We start from the raw sequence: 22,219 nt of genomic DNA on the forward strand, positions 1-22,219 counted from the left end.
CTGCTCCAACAGTAGTGGAAACAGTCAAAATATCTACCGCTGTGGCTGAGACCAGAGCCATAGAGTAATGGTTGAGACGAAGCAGTGAAAGGTCCTGAAAGATACATAACGTCAGTCTTACCCAATACCCAATCTTTCTGTTTTATGAACACAAGGCTGCCGTACTTTATACCTCATACTTTAAATGCTTATTATGAGGTATAAAGTACAGCAGCCTTGTGTTCATAAAACAGAAAGATCAACCTACTTACTTACACTTCAAGTATACACTCTACAGCTCTGCAATTCTTAATTATTCAACTAGTGCGGATACTGTCTGTAGGCCTACTTGTTATGTCATCCTAGGCAACACAATAGCACATTGTTTCATACTGTGCAACACCCACCAAAAAAATAAAAGAAAAAAAACTGCAGAAAGTATGACTTGTATGAATATAGTCTGCAAAGCACCCAATCTAAGCAGCTCAGTTTACAGGTATGTCGTGAGAGCATGCCAGAACAGGGACGTGCAGAGAGTGTTAGAGGGGCAGGTGCTGAAATCCCGTAAGAGGGCACTTTTGGACGAAAATAGCAGAGCTACAAGCTCACAACACGTTGTGCTGCGTCGCGTTGAGAGCTTGTAGATCAGCTATTTTCGGGGCGCAAACCAGCACTCTTTAGCTAGTGGAGATGCCGTGTAACGACATGGATTTCTAAACAAATTTGTTCAACACAAAATGCGGTGTTCAAGTTCAGGAGACTTCGGGGGGGGGGAGCAATTCTCCTGAATGCTGCCTTCCGTGATCCGTCATGGCATGGAAAGGAGTGGCATTTGCATTTCTTTCACCATAGTAAATGCTGCATTCAATTCGTGGTCTGGAGAGAGGGCAGTTGTTTTACAGACGGGTAAAAGGGCAGGGGCTGAAGCCCCCTATGATGTCTAGAACCATAATGCACTAAAAGTTGTTCATGGTACCGGATGAACTCTTGGTGGAATTAGCTATAATCGCCTCTTGATGGCTTTGTTTCACAATTGTTCTTGACAAAAAGACCTGATTCATTTTTCTAGGTTGTTGTTTTTGTACATAATTTAATCATGGGTTGACTTGATTCCAACAGTGTGCCTGTGTGTGCTGCTTCCAACAACATCCCAGACTTTCAGTTGATGGTAAAATGGTAAATGCAATTACACGCAGCACTTTTTTCCAAGTCTTTCCAAATGCACTTTACAATGTACTGTGTCTGTACCTCACATACACTCATTCAAACACATTGCAACGCAACGGCACAACACACGTAATCCAATTCGAATCAATTCAATTTGATTATTAGTAGTGTACTGTACCCCCTCCACAGCCTGAGCAGAGTTGCACATTTCGTGCTACTATGCGGTACACATTCACACACCGAGGAGACCAATAATGCGACATTGGGAGCGATTAGCGGTTCAGTGCATGAGTAGTTAGAACGATTCAGTGTCTTGCTCGAGGACACTCCGATATGCAGGCCAAGGAGGAGCCTGCAAACCTTAAAGAACTCCTTTAACAGTGGTTCTCAAACCTTTTCATGTCAAGGACCCCTAAATGTATCGGACCCCCATCTGAAAAATAAATCATACAATATATTTGTGGTGTTAAAAATGTCAAATATTTTAAAAAGTTACTGCAAGTCGCTCTGGATTAAGAGCGTCTGCTAAATACCTATAGGCCTACATTGTCTGTCTGTCTGTCTGTGGTTAAGGTGTTTGGCCACCCACACAGTGCCTGGTTCTGCTCGGGGCTTCATCCTGTTAAAGGGGATTTTTCCCTTGCCACCACCACCACGTACTGCCAAGCGCCTTTGCTCATGGGGGGGGGGGGGGGGTAATGTTCCGTCTCTGTAGTGTAGAGCATGATCTTATGCTGTATAAGACTATAAGTATATGTTGTATAAATATAGACTCATGACTTAAGTGGTTAACCTGCTGCTCTGCACGTAAAGTGTCTTGAGACAACGTGTGATTTGACACTGCGATATAAATGAAATGGATTGATCTAGCAGCCAGGTGAAGTACTGGGAGTTTCAGTGTTAAGTGTATAGGATTAGAACAAAGTTAATTTCTTCATTCAACCTTTGCTTCCCCTGAAAAAGAAAAAGACCAATCTACCGTTCAGGAAAGAAATCCTTCATTTGAGTCTCTGTATGAACAGAGGGAGAGCACACGTACTTGGATACGTTTCTATTCCCAATGACGGATTCCTCTCATGTGGGATTTTTCCAAAAGTCTCCAGGGGGTTAAGGGGAGGGGGGGGGGGGGGTGATGCAGTCGAGGGAGTACACACCCGTGCTCGCTGAGACCAGAAGCATCCATCTTCCCCTGTCGTTCGCCGCAGCATTCCCGCTCCGTCCCGACACAAATTCATCAAACTGTTTTTTTTTTTTTTTTTTTTTTGTGCAAACGCATTCAGACTTTTTTCGTTTATCTCCACATTACAAGGGGCCACGTTGCAGAGGGTGTTGGAGCCCAAGAGTGAATGGTTGGCATTAATAGAAGCAATCTATCACGCGCTGGCACGTTTCAGCAGCGTCAAATGAAGGCAATATGTGATCATGATCAGGGGTGCAGAGTAACAAACTATACATTCACTTCAGTGCAGAACATAATGTAAAATATAATAATAATGCAAATTGTAGGCCCAGGCCGTAGCGTAACGGTCTGGGCACCGGACTGGTGATCCAGTCGCGGTGTGCCGCGGGTTCGACTCCCGGACCCGACACGGCCTTTACCGCATGTCATCCCCCCATCTCTCTCCCGTTTCCTGTCAGCCTACTGTCTGTCCCTTAAAAAATCAATAAAAGGCGTAAGCCGCAAAAAATAAAATAATAATAATAATAATAATAATAATGCAAATTGTAGCTGTACTTTATACTTGCGTGTTTGTGGGTAGGCATACTTTTACTTTTAGAAAAAAGTACATTATGAATTAACCACTTTAAGGCCTATTTCAAGCATATTGAAAATATCAGATCTAAAAGCCCCCCCAACGTGTCGTGACGTGTTGTGAGCTTGGGAAAAACAGCCTTCACAGACTTTTTCTTTCTTTCTTTCTCTCCCCCCACAACGATTAAAGTGGCACCATGTAACTTAATTTGTCTGAATGAATAAAATGTAATCTAGTCCAATCTATATGGTGGCCATAGTCCACCATTGGTGGACTATGTTAATACAATATAACTTACTGTTACGGTGAGTAGGGATGAGGACCCAAATGCAAGCGACAGCCAGGAGGCAGAACAAGTACACTTAGGAATATTTATTAAATAAACCATATAGGCAAAAGGCAGCTGCGTGCATGTGTGTGCACATGCATTAGTATTTCTCTTTGCAGAATTTCCCATTATTGAAACAATTTTGAGTAACTAATATTATGTTTTGTTGTAAGTAGGATAGGCACTTATACGCTTTCAGCTTCGTCCTAGTCCTTTTGATCACCTTTGACTATATATGTGACAGTTTCCTTATGTTGATTTATAATTTGTAGGTAGGCTACATCTCAGAAAACATATAATACAGGGACTCACACAACAGGGAACTACGAACCAAAAATAATGCAAACACAGGACTTAAATAGACCCAGAATAACAGGGCACAGGTGGAACCAAAATACAATCAACACTAGGATAGGCTGGGGGACTAACAGGACACAGGTGGAGACACTGGGATAGGCTGGGGGACTAACAGGACACAGGTGGAGACACTGGGATAGGCTGGGGGACTAACAGGACACAGGTGGAGACACTGGCACATCACAAAGTAGGTTAGACAAGGTAGGCAAACTAGTAACTAGGCAGACAGGAAACACTAGGAACAATGCTACAAAATAAGATACACAAAAACACCAATTTATATTGTAAAATCAATGTTATTTTAACGCTGAGAGTGTACAAATGTAACGGGTCCATTTGGTTCCATTTGTACACACTCTGGCCCCTTTTCCACCGGTTGGTTCCCAATGGGAACCGGTTCAGTTCTTTTTGGTTTTTAGTCCAAAATTGGAACGTTAATTATTAATTGAGTGTGCAAAACCATACCTATATTAGATTGTTATCACCATGAAACTTCCAAAGTTGAGTACTTACACGAAGACAATGATTTATTGTATAGGCTATATGCAAATATTGTAAATATGCAAATGAGGAATTATGTAGGAAAATATGCAACATAATCGAAAATATGAAAAAGCTACTACTGTGGAAGGGTTATCATGTATTAATTTACTTGTATTGATCCTATAAACAATTTAATATAGGTCTAGTTTTTCCCACCAATGTTGGAGCTCTGGCTCATGGACTAAGATCCAAAAAGAACTGAATCGGTTCCCATTGGGAACCAACCGGTGGAAAGGGGGTCTCTGAGTTAGACCTATAATGGTTCATTTGGTTCCAAACTATCATTTAAATGCATGGGGAAAATTGGGGACCCCCTGGAACTTCCTCAGGTACCCCTGGAGGTCCCCGGACCCCAATTTGGGAACCACTGCTTTAGATGGTGTCAAAGGTCATGTCTCACCTGCTGGTCAAGAGTCAATTGATCCCCTGAGCAAGCAGGCAGGCTCTACTAGCTCAATGGTATAAAAATGTCAGCACTTGAAATCCGGGGGAAGAAAAGGAAAGTTACATATAGTGCAGCTGTAAAGGGCCACTTAATTCACCCCTTTTGCAACAAGATCTTATTTTATGATGTTTGGGAGACAAGAAACTATACTACTACTTTCTATAATGTGGGTAATTTAGTTTTTCGATATTTTAGTACTTCAAAGTCTCAAAGTGAAAATGTTGGACCCCCATTTAATGGCATTTCTATCTCTGAGACACCAATTTATATTGTAAAATCAAAGTTATTTTAACTTTGAGAGTGTACAAATGGAACCAAATGGACCCGTTACACTCTGAGTTACAGACCTATAATGGTCCATTTGGTTCCAAAGTATCATTTAGCTGGGGACCCCCTGGAACTTCCTCAGGTACCCCTGGGGGTCCCCGGACCCCACGTTTGCTATGATTTTTTTTTTTAAACATGTTAGTACCTCTACTTTAGGTAATTATAGATAAGTATATTTGGTGCCAATACTTTTCACTCAAATCAAAATTGAATGCGGGCCTTTCACTTGCAACAGAGTATATATATAATATATAGGGGTACAGCTACTTTTGCTTAACCCATTTTGGACTAAGGTCGATAAAAAAAAAGGCTTCTAAATCAAAAAAAATATCTGAAAAACCCATGTTTCTATGTCAGTGGTGCTCAACCTTTTTCATGTCAAGAACCCAAGAAAATGATCTCTATTGGGCCACGGACCCCCATCTCAAAATATGTAGTTCCAGAAGCCAATATTTTAGTAAAAAATGTTCGCTCTGAAATATATATTCAAAGATTTGCGCCACATTTCCACGACTTCTCAAAAAAATAGCAGACCTACAAGCTCGTAGCGCGCCAGTGGCGCGCTACGAGCTTGTAGATCTGCTATTTTTCACTAGCTAAAGTAGAACAGAATGCTTCCCGCCCAAAATGGCTTAAGTAAAAACGACTTCTCCCATGGCTGACATCCATCACGGGGGTTGGCGCGTTTCAGCCGCGCGGAGTCAAGGCCAGGCGATGATGATTGAGTGCGGCTCTTGTTGGCTGGCAGGGTGGTAAATGGCTTCCCCTTCACTCATCTGTTATCTCAGCCTGTAATTAATAACATCTCGGTAATGGGCTCTTCAAAGACCCTCGTCCAGAAATGCAGCCCTCGCAGCACAACCATATAGTGTTTAGGATAGAAATATGCAAAGACCTCGGGAGATATATATATATACAGTATATAGGCTATATGCGATAATTTATCAACACAACGTATATAGCCCTGTGTGCTGTCATGTCTGGAAGAGGGCAGAGAGAGGAGTCTGTGTGTGTGTGTGTGTGTGTGTGTGTGTGTGTGTGTGTGTGTGTGTGTGTGTGTGTGTGTGTGTGTGTGTGTGTGTGTGCGCGCGCACGACCTGCACGTGTCTGTGTGCGTGGGCAGAAACCTCTTAACTCCATATTTTAACTTTTCGCGTTATTTTTCATAAATTAACTCCCATCTTGATCATAGAAACAGCGTCACAAACTGTGTGTTTTGAGATTGTAGATCTGCTATACTTTTGAAGTAAGAAATCCTGAACAGTACAAGCATTTTGGACATAAATGAGGTTTCTATTCCACCTGACAGAGACGATTTAAGACATTTATTAGCTCTTATTTTATTAACTATTATTATTAACTTATTATCTGCATTGACACGGTAGAATAAGTTTAAATTCATACACCATGCAGCAATGTTGCAGCATTACCAGTACAAGTTCACGTGTGACTCATTTAACACTCTTATGACTGCATGTGTGTGTGTGTGTGTGTGTGTGTGTGTAGTGTGTGTGTGTGTGTGTGTGCGCATGACTCGACCCCTAGGAAACCCCGATATTGCCCTTGATTTAGTAGAATAACAGCCAAGTGCACGTATTGCGGCAACGTGTCACGCTAACGCGACCCAGCCCGGACACCCGACCCGACACCTCTGGTGTCTCACACACACACACACACACACACACACACACACGCGCGCGCGCGCGCCTCCCTCTTGCAGGCCACAGGGCAACTTTCACATGGCACTCATTAGTGAGGTCACATTTGTCCATGTGTCCATGTGTCCATGAACACACACACACACACACACACACACACACACACACACACACACACACACACACACACACACACACACACACACACACACACAGTGTCCATTTGGTTCCATTCGTACACTCTCAGAGTTACAGACCTATAAAAGGTCCATTTGTATACCCGGTGGTCCCCAGACCCGATCTACAAGCGTATATATTCACAGAATTATTTTGAAAAATGTTTGAATTTGTTTTGAATAAATGCGAGGGGGGGTGTGTGGGGGGGATTCTTTTTGATCATCTCTTGAATTAATAATGAAAAATCAAATGTGGGAAAGGAAAACAATAAAGGGAAAGGGACCCATCAAATTGGTTCTGTGACCCAAGAATAGGCCCCCCCTGCAGTGTTTGGGAAAAGAGTCGGGGGTTGACAGTGACCACCATAAACTGGGCCAATTAACCACTTAAGACCCCAATATACTTTGTCATACGACCAGAGCTATTGAGGGAGTTACGACACTGCCACAGACTCCCATTTGTAAACGAAGAATATTCATGTAATATTCAATCATTTATTGCCAAAACCGACTTGTTTTGGAACATGAACGAGAACAGTGCAGAAGTAAAGCTCGCCATTAATCAACCAATAATGATTGTGTTATAGTAAGATCAAAGAGTGTAACAACTGATCGGGTCAATGCAAGACTAAATAGTCGATGATAACTGATCTACAATGTCAATTAGGGTTAGAGTTTTATGCATTCTATTCTGTTCATTTTATCACTTTTTTAACACTACAAATTACATTTCGGTATGTCTTACTTCCTGCGCAATACCAACTTTGGTGAGGCAGTATTGCATTGCTGAAAAATGAACTTTTCGGAGTTCGTTCGGTGGTTTCTGCCCCCGACGGCAGAGATATATATGTTTATGTATAAAGATGTATTATTTTTGCAGTCAAGGCCAACACAAATACCTTTGATGAAATAAAATTGACTAATTAGTTGGGGGGGGAGAATACGCAATAACATTAATCATATTGAGTGCTGTGAACTTTCAAATGGCAGCAGGCCAGCCGGACGAACATGCAGGGGGTCAAATCCAAAGAGCGCAGCCATACATGCACGCGGCGGTCAAACAAACCGTACGTCTGTCTCGCGATGCTCAGAGAACACGCACGCAACGTGGAGGGAACGTGAATAATGCCCCATCGCTGTCAGATAAGAGACCATAACAGATCCATGAATCATACGGAGTGTTATCAGACGATAATGTTAAAAAAAACGCAGGGCCATCATTATAGATCGTATATGTAATTTTTTACGGAGCCCCATTTCTTCTGTGAAGTGGATTCATATAGCTCATGTCGCCACTGTCGGGGGGAAAGACCGCGTATCTCCACGTTTCATACCCCCTCGTTCCCTATACTTTGCCGTACAAGTAGCAAAAACAGTCGATCTGCAAGCTCACAACGTGTCGCACTGCGACACGTTGTGAGCCAGCGATGTGTTGACCGGGTCATATCGGTCAACAGGAAGGTGTTTAGTCCAGAGAGTCTCCTACTGAGTCCAGTAGGAGACTCTCTGGACTAAACACCTTCCCAAGCCAGCGATATGTTGACAAAAAAAACTAAACAATTCACAATGTAAGCATTTAGCAGACGCTCTTAATCCAGGGCGATTTACAGCAAGGTCAACACAAGGTAATACATCAAATGCATAGGAATAGCAATCTAGAATCACACGTCCTAGTGCATTTTCATTGATATCAAACGAGAGAATAACATTCAGATTATTATTTTTTGGCCTCCAAGGCCACCATACTTCTTGTTCTTCGCGCACGCGCGTTGTCGTTCACTTCCCTGTTTACCGTTCACAAAGAAAGGCTCGGCGTGCGTAATCTAAGGAGCTCTCCGTGGTTTTGACCAGATGGATCTAAGCTCTTCATTTCTGGCTTCAACATGCCTCTCGTTCAAAATATGAAGCGACCGATCATCAGCGAATTATATCGTAATCTTAGCGAGGTAAGCAAGCTAAAACATGTCTCACGTTTTTTGTCCGGAACGGAAGGGGGGGGGGGGATTCTGGATCCAAGCGGATTCTGGATCCATTTTGAACACACGTACAGTTTTGGACATACAAGGATTCCACCCGTCACTGACTGACGGACGGTATTATATATGCAGACGTGTGAGTTCATGCATGGAGGCACTTCTCCTAAACCCGGGTCTGCCTGGAAGCTGATGGATGAGACACACGTCACCGTTCGCTACGACGGCAACGCTTCACTTCCTCATTAGGGCCGACAGATTCTCTCCTCACCTCTGACATTATCTTAAAGCCTTATCTTAAAGCCCCGCAGGCCTCATACTCTGGATGCTGCTGCTGCTGGAAGCCATTACGTGCTCTCTCTCTCTCTCTCTCTCTCATTACACGTCTTCTTGAGTGCAGCAGCGTTACGTGAAGGAGACGGCGGTGTTTGCTTGGTGTTAGAAACAGTGTTGTTTTCGTCGAAAAAAAGGTTCGTCGACTACCTTTTTTCACTGACGAAAACTAAATGGAAACTAAATGAGAACTAAGCTATGATGACTAAGACTATATGACTAAATATACTGTCGATTTCGTCAACAAACAAAAACGAGACTACAATGTTAGGAAGGGACTAGTGGACAATAGATCCAGTATAAGTCATTTTACACTTGGTTGCATGCTGAAAATAGCCGATCTACAAGCTCACAACGCGGCGCTGCGACACGTTGTGAGATTTTATCTGCTATGTTCAGCAAGTGTAAAATCAGTCATTTTGACGGCATCAATGCCTATCAAAATACATTTTAGTCATCTAAATCACCTGTAGATTTAGACAAATCTCATGATATTTAGTCGACTAAAACTAGACTAAACACTAAAACATTCCAGGTGACTAAAATGTGACTAAAACTAAAATAGAAATGTGTTGCCAAAAACAACACTAGAAAGGATGAACGACAGTGCTGTAAAGGTGACTTTACATAAGAAATAGTGGAATCAAAACAGACATGAGCAGATGAAACAAAGTAAATAAAACTGGAATCTTATTTCAAAAGAAAAAAAAACGTTTTAACCAATGTATGTTAATACAATACAACTAGTACTACTCTTCCATTTTAGACACTGGTGTCTGGTAGGACACCATGCTGGCTGATAAGTAGCACTACCTGAAGCTCATAAAGACATGATATCGCCATGATATCTCCCCTGAATATAAGCAAGGATTCCCTCTTGAATGGGGCGGTGCATTTTTGGCTTTCCATGTGGGATAGGCGGGCCGGGTATAGTTATAAATTACAATTACCTATAGTTCCATCACTAAAACATATATAAAAAGTGTGAATTGCAGCTTTAACTTTTACATCTTTAATGACTCTATTAAAGGACAGACAACATTGTCTGTCTTGATGAAGGTCTAATCGAACGAAACGTCGACCTAATAAAGAGCAACATTTTGGGTTTTTGGCAAGTGCATGTCTGACAGTGTGCGGGACCTCTTCTTTGTTTTTCAAAGATACCCTTTTCAATGTATGCTCTATTGCCCTACGCAGTACGCACCTGTCACTAGCCTTCTGAGGTGTGCATCGGCCTTTTGCTAAAAGAAAATAATGACTCACACTGCCAGAGAACAATAGTATGAACAATACACACAAATGTAATGATAAAATAAACTGTTGAGTTGAGCCGTGCCGGTAATACATCATGTTGCATTACCTTGCATTGCGCTACATTTCATTCTGCTATGTTGCATTGCAGATTAGGTTAACTTATTTCATTAGACTTCATTACGTTACACTCTCTCTCTCTAGCCTAACTGTTTATATGTTTCTATTTTCATATAGCGGTGATCTGATGTGCAGTATATTATCATCCATTTTCCATGCGTCTTAATAAAAGCAACAGGATTTTGTTAACTTGCGGCTTTATGGTTACATAATGGTCCAATGTTGTGCATGTGGTTGTGCATTAAGTGCACTGCAATCATTTTCAGCTGGAGTTGTGGCAAACTGGACGTCAATTTGAATTTCATTGTATGATTATGTATCTTATAGACTTAATGTACCGGTCTGTGAAAGCTTCGCACGACTAGAGAACAATGACAATCTCGCAGCCTTCTTCTGGTGGAAATAAAAACTAAAACTAAATCAAAGTCTTTTGGGGGCGGTCCTTCCTATATTGGGACAGTCACGACAGTGATATGATTGGTCTTATAAAAGCAGTGGGCGGAGGTTCATTAAGCGGACGCTCTCGCCACACTGGTATCGCAAACAACCTTAAGTATTGATGTCACCAGACGTATATAGTTGGAGATTTCTGAATGTCTTGCAAGCGGCAATGCAAGCGCTTTTTTTATTACATTTTTCACCTTTATTTTTTTGTGGAGGGATAGACAGTAGGCTGACAGGAAATGGAGAGAGAGATGTGGCGGTGACATGCAGTAAAGGCCGTCGAACCCGCGGTACACTGCCAGACTGGGTTATGAGCCAAGGTGCCTGGACCGCTGAGCCACGGCCCAGGCCGCAAGTGCTTTTAATCGTATGATTAATGCACGTGTAAACAAGCAATATTATCGTCTCCGTCGGGTGGAATCCTCACATGTCCAAAACTATTACTTTTCAGATTTCAAATATCAGAAATAGCTAAAAGTAGCAGATCCGCAAGATCAAAACGTCAGTGTTGTTTTTGGCAGCAAATTTCTATTTCAGTCTAGTCATATAGTCTTTGGAATGAAACGTGACTTTTAGTCACGTTTAAGTCACCTGGAATGTCTTAGTGTTAGACTATAGTTTTAGTCGACGAAATATCATGAGATTTTAGTCGACTAAATCTATAGTTGATTTAGTCGACTAAAATGTATTTTGGCAGGCCTTGATGCTGTCGTAATGGCTCATTTTACACTTGCTGAAAATAGCTGATCTACAAGCTCACAACGCGTCGCAGCGTTGTGAGCTTGTAGATCAGCTATTTTCAGCATTCAAACCAAGTGTAAAATGACGTATAAGTTATGCTGGATATTAATTGTCCACTATTCCCTTCCTAACATTTTAGTCTAGTTTTTATTTGTTGACGAAATTGTCAGTATATTTAGTCTTAGTTTTAGTCATCATAGCTTAGTTTTCATGTAGTTTCCATTCAGTTTTTCATCAGCGAAAAAAGGTAGTCGACGAATATTTTTCGTCTTAGTATCAGTCGACGAAATCAACACTGCAAAATGTGCAGCGTTACTTTTCGATAGAGGGTTCTGCCCGACAGCAAAACCATATATATTTGTATACTGTTTGTATGAACGATGAACGTACGAAAGTTGCTCATCCATCAGTCAGAGAGAGCTGCAAGTGAAACAAACGAACAGCGGAATAACATTGTGCCAGGCGATCGGAGAATGTCGCGCACAACAACAAGCCAAAACATCTTGACCTGTTGCAGCACTCCTAAATCTCTTCTTTGACAAGAGGTTTAATTACCAGGCCCTTTTGACCCCTCGCTCACCCAAACATCCTGCAAACCGGGGCCAATTAAAACGGCTCTGCAGACGGGATTCACCCGGATGCACTGCACTTCAAACAGGACGGGCAAAACCTCCTGATTCTCTGCCGTAAAGACACGGCGGCTTGTTAAAACCCCATTCTGAGGAAGGTCTGTATTATGACTCTGCTATAAATCTCCACACAGTTAAACTCCTCAGTGTCAATTGAGGGGGGGGGGGGGGGGGGGGGGGGGGTAACGGAGTGCATCTAATCAAGTGCGGTACTTAGCCCATTAAGACCTGAGGCCAATTCTAAAAGTTATTCTCTCTACTCCCTTGGAAAATCAGTCAAATTAAAACTCGGTTTCAACGACGGAGGCGGGCGGTGCCTGAAGGTGACTTGAGCCACGAGAGGCACCGCCGAGCGAGCTAAATCGGGCGAGTCGCTGCGACTATAATCGCAACTATAATATTTGGAGTTATATCATGGTATAACTTATAATAACTACAAGCAGACTACTTTTTCCGACTCTTGGGAATGTTCAAATGGAACCAGTTGGACCCGCAAGGGACGGATCCATTTGGTTACAACAATCAATTACAAAAAAGTACAAAGTAACTCTGGGAAGTTTATGTGAAGTGTTCAAGTGTATGATCTAAATCCAGACGATCCACCGTGAAAAAATAAAATATGTTACGGTCCAGAATCAGGATGCTGGCGTCTGCTATATAAAGAACGATTGCAGTGTAACTGAAAGGGTCACAGGTTTGATTCCTGGAACCACACAAATGTCTGTGTCTAATGAGCAAGACAATAAAACCATATGTTAAGTCAGTGGGACGTTGCTCTGGATGAGGGAACCCAAGATTAATGACAAAAATAGATTCTACCACTCATCCCATACGTTGTACACGCCGACTCTTAGAACGAAACGCCGTATCAGAAATAGAAACGGTATAGACCGCAGTGCAGAGGTTATATAAGAACACAAAAGGGATTGTTTCTGCTCGGCGTATAGCTCCGTGAAGGAGAGAGCAGAGGAAGGAGGCAGACGAGAAGTCTGCTCCTTTGATCTGCTCGCTGTGAGCGGACCGCTCTCACGGTGAAGCGGGCATAATTCATCACATATTTCATTAAGGGGAGTGAGGTCACTCCTGGCAACGGCGGCGGTGAGGTGAACACCGGCCTTGTGGTTCAGTTCAACCCCCTTACACAACGACGACCCGTTGCCAAAGGGCTTCTCTCTCTCGCTGCCGAGGACAAGAATAGCAAGCCTGCCGAAGACATGAAAATAAGTAAACACACCTTCAGCGCACGGGGAAATAACACAAGCATGGAGTTTGAGTGGTTCATATCTGGGTGCCAACACTAAGTCAAACACAATGTCTACCTCCAATATACACATAAGCTTGTTTTGTTTTATTAATTTGTATTTTTTATGTTTGTGGAAATGAAACTAGGTTACCTTAACTCAAGTGACTTAAAGCAGCACTATGTAACTTTGTTTTGTCAATAGAACGTAATTTTGTATGTTAACAAAATGTAACTCATCCAATATTGGTGTGGTTGTAATTTGTCTCTGCTCTGTCTCTGCTCTTCTATTGAGACAATTAGTTCAGGGGTTCCCAAACTTTGTCACGTCAAGGACCCCCAAATTGACATTAATTAGCCCACGGACCACCATTTGAAAATAATATGCCAGGGACCCCCATAAGAGAAGATTTTTATGGCAGTGATTCTCAACCTGTTCAATTTCAAGGACCCCCAGTTTGACATGCATATTAGTACAGACCCCCATTTAATGGCATTTCTATCTCTGGAACCCCCGATTTATATTGTAAAATCAATGTTAATTTAACTCTGAGTGTACACATGGAACCAAATGGACCCACTTTTGTACACTCTCAGAGTTACATACCCATAAGGGTCCATTTGGTTCCAAACTATAATTTAGCTGGGGACCCCCTGGAACTCCTTCAAGGACCCCAGTTTGGGAACCACTGCTTTAGATCATGTCAAAGGTCATGTCTCACCTACGTATAGACACAGGATCTGACATGACTTTTGACCTGATGGACAGGATTCCATTTATCCCCTGAGCAAGCAGACAGGCTCTAGTGTCTATTAGATCAATGATCAAAAGAAATCAGTACTTGCGCCGGAAAATGGGTTTATGTTCAGATTTTTTAAATACTATATCATCAAGTGTATAGAAATATATATATTTCAGTAGAAGGAACAATCTGAATCAATGAATGAATCAATGATTTTTTTTTATAGAAAAAAATTGAGATCAAATGTAAGATTCAAAGTCATTCATCTTTTAAATCATGTCTTAATATGTATATATTTTTATTGTACTGTACATCAATTATGTTTACACTCATTTATTTTTCCTCAATTGTGAAATTGGTATAACTTTCGTTTCACAAAAGTTCCTACATAAATAAAGTGTATCAATAGTGTTATGTTTTAACAAGCAACGGGCTCCATGCGGGCACTGGATGCAACCCACATTCAATTAGTTAGGTCTTGAAGGGCTCCTGACTCCATAAGTCTGACCAGGTCAGATCAACACAGATGTTACAGAATCAAAGCAGGAAAGTCATTTCACAGCCGCGTTTGAAGAATATCAGGCCTCAAAGGCCGTCCCTCTGCAACAAATTTGCTCATGGGCTCAAAGGCTTTGGTGGGAAATGAGTAGACAGGGCCAGCTTTGGGTGAAAGCCAGGGTGTTCAACCCTGATATAAGCATAAGGATTATTTTGTTAGAGAGTGTGTGTACAGTATATATTAAGGTTGGTATGCACTGCAGAACAAATTCAATTGGTTTAGATTAAACACGTGTAGGTTTTCAATGTTTTTCCTGGCCAAGGAACAGCAAAGGGCAAGTCAAAATCTCAAAGCACGCCTGTAGCTGTACAAAACATGTCAAGGAGGACCCCCACATTGACATGTATTTGGTACGGAATTGAAAATGAGTAAAAGTACAAAAGTATCGGCATCAAAATGTAAAAGTACTCATTGTGCAGAATGTGCCATTTCACAAGTTAAAAAGGTGTACAAAATCTATTGAAAATAGCCGATCTGGTAAAAATGCCATATCGTCTCTGTCGGGTTTTATGTCTAAAAGCTGTTGCTTTTCAGGATTCAAATTCAAAAGCAGCGATCTACAATACACGCTCAAAATGCGTCACTTCGCATCACGTTTTGAACTTTGAAAAAATATGGAGATAGGTGGTTTCTGCCTGACAGCGATGATTCTGTTTAATAATATGTAGTTAGTTGTCCCACAATCCTAAGACACACCTGGAAGTGAATCATGCCAAACCATTGCCCAGGCAACTGTAAACAAACTTACTGTATGTGAACCAGAAATCCCAGGAACGCAAAAGCTGGTCAACTTTTATAACGCACATCATGGCGTAACAACACACACACTCACACTCACACACACACACACACACACACACACACACACACACACACACACACACACACACCACAATATTTTTAAATAGATCCATAAACCTGTCGTGTTTTATCTCTTCGGCATAATAGCTACACGGTTTGTTAAACACTGTAAAATGTGTTTTATATCATTCCAGCACGATAAATTGCAGGCAGCAGTATTTACTGACATTTAACAGCTTAACGCTGAAGTGTAAATGACACACCTTTACAGCCTTTCCTTTTTTATTTAGTCAGAAAATAAACCGCAAGGCTCCGACGGGCCCCAACGCCGGACTTATATTTCAGTCAGAGCCGAGCTGACTGTCTCCTTGTGTAAAAAGAATCCAATAAATGGTGCACTTATATCCAGAGCGCTTTACATAGATTGTGAAAGACATTCTCACACACATTCATACAACGATGGCGGAGGAAACCATGCAAGGCAATTAAGGCACCAACCTGCACATCAGGAGCAATTATAGGGGTTCAGAGAGTCTTGCTCAAGGACACTTTGACACTAACTCTGGGGAGCCCTGGATATAACTAGGGAACGTTGCGGTTCCCATCCGGCCACTTTACCAAATGACTGGATAATAATATTACCAGAAACACAAAAAGAGCCCTGGGTGACCATAACAGGTCTGTAACTATGAGAGAGCTACTGCAGTATACCAACAAAGCTTGTACTTTTCTGCAATGACTACGTTATTTTAACCAATCTTTATGATAAAGACAATATAAACGAGTACATCTGCAGTGGTCGGAGGTGGTGTTCTCCTTACTCTTCTGTCGAGACGTTTATCGACAAATATAACCCCTGGGCCTGTCCCATGCATATCACCCCTGGGCCTGTCCCATTATCACCCCTGGGCCTGTCCCATATCACCCCTGGGCCTGTCCCATATCACCCCTGGGCCTGTGCTATATTACCCCTGGGCCTGCATGCAGGGGTTCCGTTTTGGATGAACCGTACAAGTTGGGAGACCTGATGTACAAGCAGTGTTAATGTTTACACCACAGAGCTAAATAAATCCTTCCCTGACCTACAGGTAACAGCAGTAAACTGGCAACGAGTAAACTGAGCTAAGCTGACCCCTGAACAGTTTGCCAGAGTTTTTAATGAGCACATATAACGTGCAACGTGGAAAATAAGCCGATCTACAAGCTCACAACCCGGTGCGATGCACACGTTGTGGGTTTGTAGATCTGCTATTTTCAACAACCAAAAAAAGTGGAATGTTTTTCTCTTGTATGGCACCAATTATTAGCAATGTCCCGATACTCCTCACTCATATGTGAACTTGCAGTTTGGGCAACTCGAAGCAAACTCCACATGACACTGACGAAACGTAGTATAGATCCAGTATAAGTAATTGTACACTTGATTGCATGCTGAAAATAGCTGATCTGTGTAAAATCAGTCATTACGACGGCATAAGGCCCTCCGAAATACATTTTAGTTGACTAAATCAACTGTAGATTTAGCCAACTAAAATATGACATTTAGTCACTAAAACATTCCAGTTTGTAACCCTAAAACTAAATAAATGTAACCCTAAAACTAAATAAATGTAACCCTAAAACTAAATAAATGTAACCCTAAAACTAAATAAAAACTATTCAAGAGACGATGACTAAAACAAAAATCAAAATCGTCTGCCAAAAACAACACTGGACAGAAGTGAACTGAAACCAAAACACAAACATATACATAAGCGCCTCGGTCGCAGTCAGACGTCCAAGTGACTCGTTAGTCCGTCCGTGGGACTGTCCAGTCACGTTTCATCTCCAACGCCACGTTTCACTAAAGCCCTTGTTTGCAAAACAATGGCTTTTCTTTGTCCACGTGTCAGCAGGGGTTCAATCTCCCGTAACCTATGGCCTAAAAAACTCTGGACTTCCTGTGTTTTCAGAGAGAGCTTTTCCTTTTTTGTTGGGTGTTTTCTGCGGTGGGAAAAAAAAGTACTCATTTTGTATCAATACTGCATTATAGTCTAGCTACAAGTAAGAAGTCAGGAATTCAAAATGAGTAAAAGTATTGGCATCAACATGTACTTAATTAAAGTGTACCTAAAGCAGAAAGTACTCATTATGAAATGTAAAAGATATAAGCTCATAATATGTTGCAATCCGACAATTTGGGAGCTTGACTGTTTGCCATTTTTGATGGATTTAAGCAATTAAGGGTCCTGGTCAGACTACTAGTTAGTGAACTACGCGGTTGAGCTACCGAGCAGGCACCCTAGTATAGAGAGATATTCCTTCCTTTGTTATTATACACATTTACACATATACACATATACTCACAGATGTTTGAAATGTGATTTAATTTTAATTATTGTATTGTTTACAACACAATATAACGTAAAATAATGTCCATGCGGTCAAGATGTAGAGTTCCTTCCACGCGCTAACCAGGGAAACTCCCCCCTGTCAGGTGTAAAGGAGCAACTTGGACACTCAGGCATGAAGGAAGCATGAGTTCAAGTCCGTTGCTCTCCCCATGTCCCTCATATATGGGGACTAGGTTGGTGGAGGGTGTGTAGAGCCCAGGATCACATTAGATAATTGACACAGGGGTGAAAAATGGGTTACAAAAATCGTGGGATAAAAAATTATAAAAAACAAAAGAAAAAAATATGTAGAGTTAAAAATGTAGAGGTTAGATATATGTCAATATGTGAGATAGATACGATTCATCAAATATTTATTATATATATTAATATTTATTACATTTCTGTATTGTAATGTGTTTTCAAGCCTTAATAATGCCTTAATAAGCCTTAATAAATCGTTTAGAAGCCTTAATAATGCAACTTGAACTGCCTGTCTGTGTATGTGTATACGTGTGACACTTGCCTTGCCTATAAAACATAATGAATTGCATTTCTATAGCACTTTTCCAAGTGCTCAAAGCGCTTTACAATGGTTCAATCATTCATACATTGGGAGGTGAATCTTTACAATGGTTCAATCATTCATACATTGGGAGGTGAATGTTTACAATGGTTCATTCATTCATACATTGGGTAGTGAAGCGGCGAACAGTTGACGCCAGCGTCCTCACTTCCCACATTCACACACCATGGTGGCGAGCTCACACTGACCGACTCATTGGAGGCAATGTAGGGTTCCAAGGACACTTCGACATGTGGACAGGAGGATTCGAACCGCCGACCGAGGAATCATGGGACGACCTGCTCTACCTCCTGAGCCACAGCCGCCCCAAGTATAGTATAACGATATAGCGTAACATTATGAACATATTGCTGTAGTTATTCCTTTTGTCCATTAGATGCGGTTTTAGCATGTTTCTTCATGGACCGCAGTGTTGTCCAACCTGGATTTAAAACTAAAATTAAACTGTACACGCGTGGTTTAGTGCCACTGATCCATTCTTCCTGTGGTGAAAATATAGCTTTATTTAATTTACGAGAATCATTGAGTTTCCGAGTTGAACTTCCAGTATATCCTGCCCGGTTTTTATTGATAGGTATCTTTTAACAACTTTTATGTACGGCGTGTGTGGGTTTTTGTTGGGGTCTGCAAATGTTTGATTTCATGCCTGTCTGGAGTGAGAGAGCTGCTCTGTGGCGATAAATAAAGTTTACTGAATTTTAAATTGGATTACTTTTTGGGAGGGTTCGGGTTGAGTTGGCACAACTGTGCCTGAACTTGAGAGGAACTGGACTCTGGAGCCTGTAGGAGGAAATGAACAAGGGATGTTTTGTTTCTTGGTTTTAACTACAGCTCTGCACTCACAAACACAGACAAAAAAACTGCTGAAAATTATATTTCTTAACCTATTAAACTACAGCTCTGCACTCACAAACACACACAGACAAAAAAACAGCTGAAAGTAATTTTTTAACCCATTAAATCGGAAAATCATTCGTGTCAATTTAGATTTGAGATATATTTTAACATTTTGGTTGGCTATTAAAATAGCAGATGTACAAGCTCATAACGGGTGCTATGAGCTTGTGGAGGATCTGAAAAATGTGTGTAACTTTGAATATAGATATATATACTGTACATCTTTGATTTTTTTTTTTTCTACTCCAGTCCCTGTAACAAAATATTTTGAGATGGGGGTCGGCGGCCAAATACATACATACATACACTAATATCAACATGGGTTTTTCAGACAACTCATTCGTATAATCGGCCTTAAGGGCCTAAGGGGTTAAGAATACACCAGCAATGACTCATCCCTGCTTTGATCAAGGCAAGTATTAAAAGTATGTTTAGTTTGTGGACATCACAAACATCTTTCACTGCCGTTCCGTCTGTCTGTATAACAGTCAATACACTTACACCGTCTGTTCTGTCTGTCTGTATAACAGTCAGTACACTGACACTGTCTGTTCTGTATGTCTGTATAACAGTCAGTACACTGACATCGTCTGTTCCGTCTGTCTGTATAACAGTCAGTACACTGACACCGTCTGTTCTGTCTGTCTGTATAACAGTCAGTACACTGACACCGTCTGTTCTGTCTGTCTGTATAACAGTCAGTACACTGACACCGTCTGTTCTGTCTGTCTGTATAACAGTCAGTACACTGACACCGTCTGTTCTGTCTGTCTGTATAACAGTCAGTACACTGACACTGTCTGTTCTGTCTGTCTGTATAACAGTCAATACACTTACACCGTCTGTTCTGTCTGTCTGTATAACAGTCAGTACACTGACACTGTCTGTTCTGTCTGTCTGTATAACAGTCAGTACACTGACACTGTCTGTTCTGTCTGTCTGTATAACAGTCAGTACACTGACACTGTCTGTTCTGTATGTCTGTATAACAGTCAGTACACTGACACCGTCTGTTCTGTCTGTCTGTATAACAGTCAGTACACTGACACCGTCTGTTCTGTCTGTCTGTATAACAGTCAGTACACTGACACCGTCTGTTCTGTCTGTCTGTATAACAGTCAGTACACTGACACCGTCTGTTCTGTCTGTCTGTATAACAGTCAGTACACTGACACCGTCTGTTCTGTATGTCTGTATAACAGTCAGTACACTGACACTGTCTGTTCTGTCTGTCTGTATAACAGTCAGTACACTGACACTGTCTGTTCTGTCTGTCTGTATAACAGTCAGTACACTGACACTGTCTGTTCTGTCTGTCTGTATAACAGTCAGTACACTGACACCGTCTGTTCTGTCTGTCTGTATAACAGTCAGTACACTGACACTGTCTGTTCTGTATGTCTGTATAACAGTCAGTACACTGACACTGTCTGTTCTGTATGTCTGTATAACAGTCAGTACACTGACACCGTCTGTTCTGTCTGTCTGTATAACAGTCAGTACACTGACACCGTCTGTTCTGTATGTCTGTATAACAGTCAGTACACTGACACTGTCTGTTCTGTCTGTCTGTATAACAGTCAGTACACTGACACCGTCTGTTCTGTCTGTCTGTATAACAGTCAGTACACTGACACCGTCTGTTCTGTCTGTCTGTATAACAGTCAGTACACTGACACCGTCTGTTCTGTCTGTCTGTATAACAGTCAGTACAATGACACCGTCTGTTCTGTCTGTCTGTATAACAGTCAGTACACTGACACCGTCTGTTCTGTCTGTCTGTATAACAGTCAGTACACTGACACCGTCTTGGCAAAGTCAGCGGAACTAAACATCTGGGCAAATTAAATGTCAAATGAAAATATTATTTTGGCTTCTGATTCTGGAAGGAGCATACAGTACAGTAGTAGCAAAGCTCTTCGTTATAGTAAACAAACCGAGGGCCCTTGATTTGAACACCACAGACTAACAGGAAAACACACACACACACACACACACACACACGCTAAAGTTAGCCCGGGCTGAGCCACAGTACACGGAAACGTCTATTTTAAGCATAGCCTGAAAACACTCGACAGCGTCCTGTACGCCGCGGCGGTGCAGTCTTTCAACCGTGTTTATAGATCAAAGAGCGCGTGCCACGGACAGACGTGCGTGTCTGTGATTTATACGGCGAACGTCAAAGGAAAGAGAGAGAACACACAGTATCAGTCTGTCAATAACCTTCTCTTGCATTCTGCACATCCTAGATTGGTGTTTGCATTGCGTACACAACTACTGCGAAACGGACTGTGTGCACCAGTGCTGTTTTTGGCAGCAAATTTCAATTTTGGTCCATGTCCATTCGTAGTCTCTTGAAACGTTTTCATTTAGTCTTAGTCACATTTTAGTCACCTGGAATGTTTTAGTGTTTAGTCTAATTTTAGTCGACTAAATCTACAGTTGATTTAGTCGACTAAATGTATTGATTTCCACTTGCTGAAAATAGCAGATCTACAAGTGTAAAATACTGGATACTGGATTATATAGTCATAGTTTTAGTCACCTTAGCTTTAGTTTCCATTTAGTTTTCGTCGACGAACATTTTTCGTCATAGTTTTAGTTGATGAAAACAACACTGGTGTTGGCACCTGATTAGGGGTGAAAAGCTTCATCGAAGTTTAGTGATACATCGTCAAATTAATATTTATAATAATGTGAAATGTTTCCACTCTTCACTAAATATCTTGGTCGAAAATAAAATAGCCTGAACTACAAGCTTGTATAGATCAGCTATTTTCAGCGAAGGGACATTAC

The sequence above is a fragment of the Protomyctophum parallelum genome (assembly GCF_964188405.1).
Source record: "Protomyctophum parallelum genome assembly, chromosome: 23".
In the NCBI taxonomy this organism is placed as follows: domain Eukaryota; kingdom Metazoa; phylum Chordata; class Actinopteri; order Myctophiformes; family Myctophidae; genus Protomyctophum; species Protomyctophum parallelum.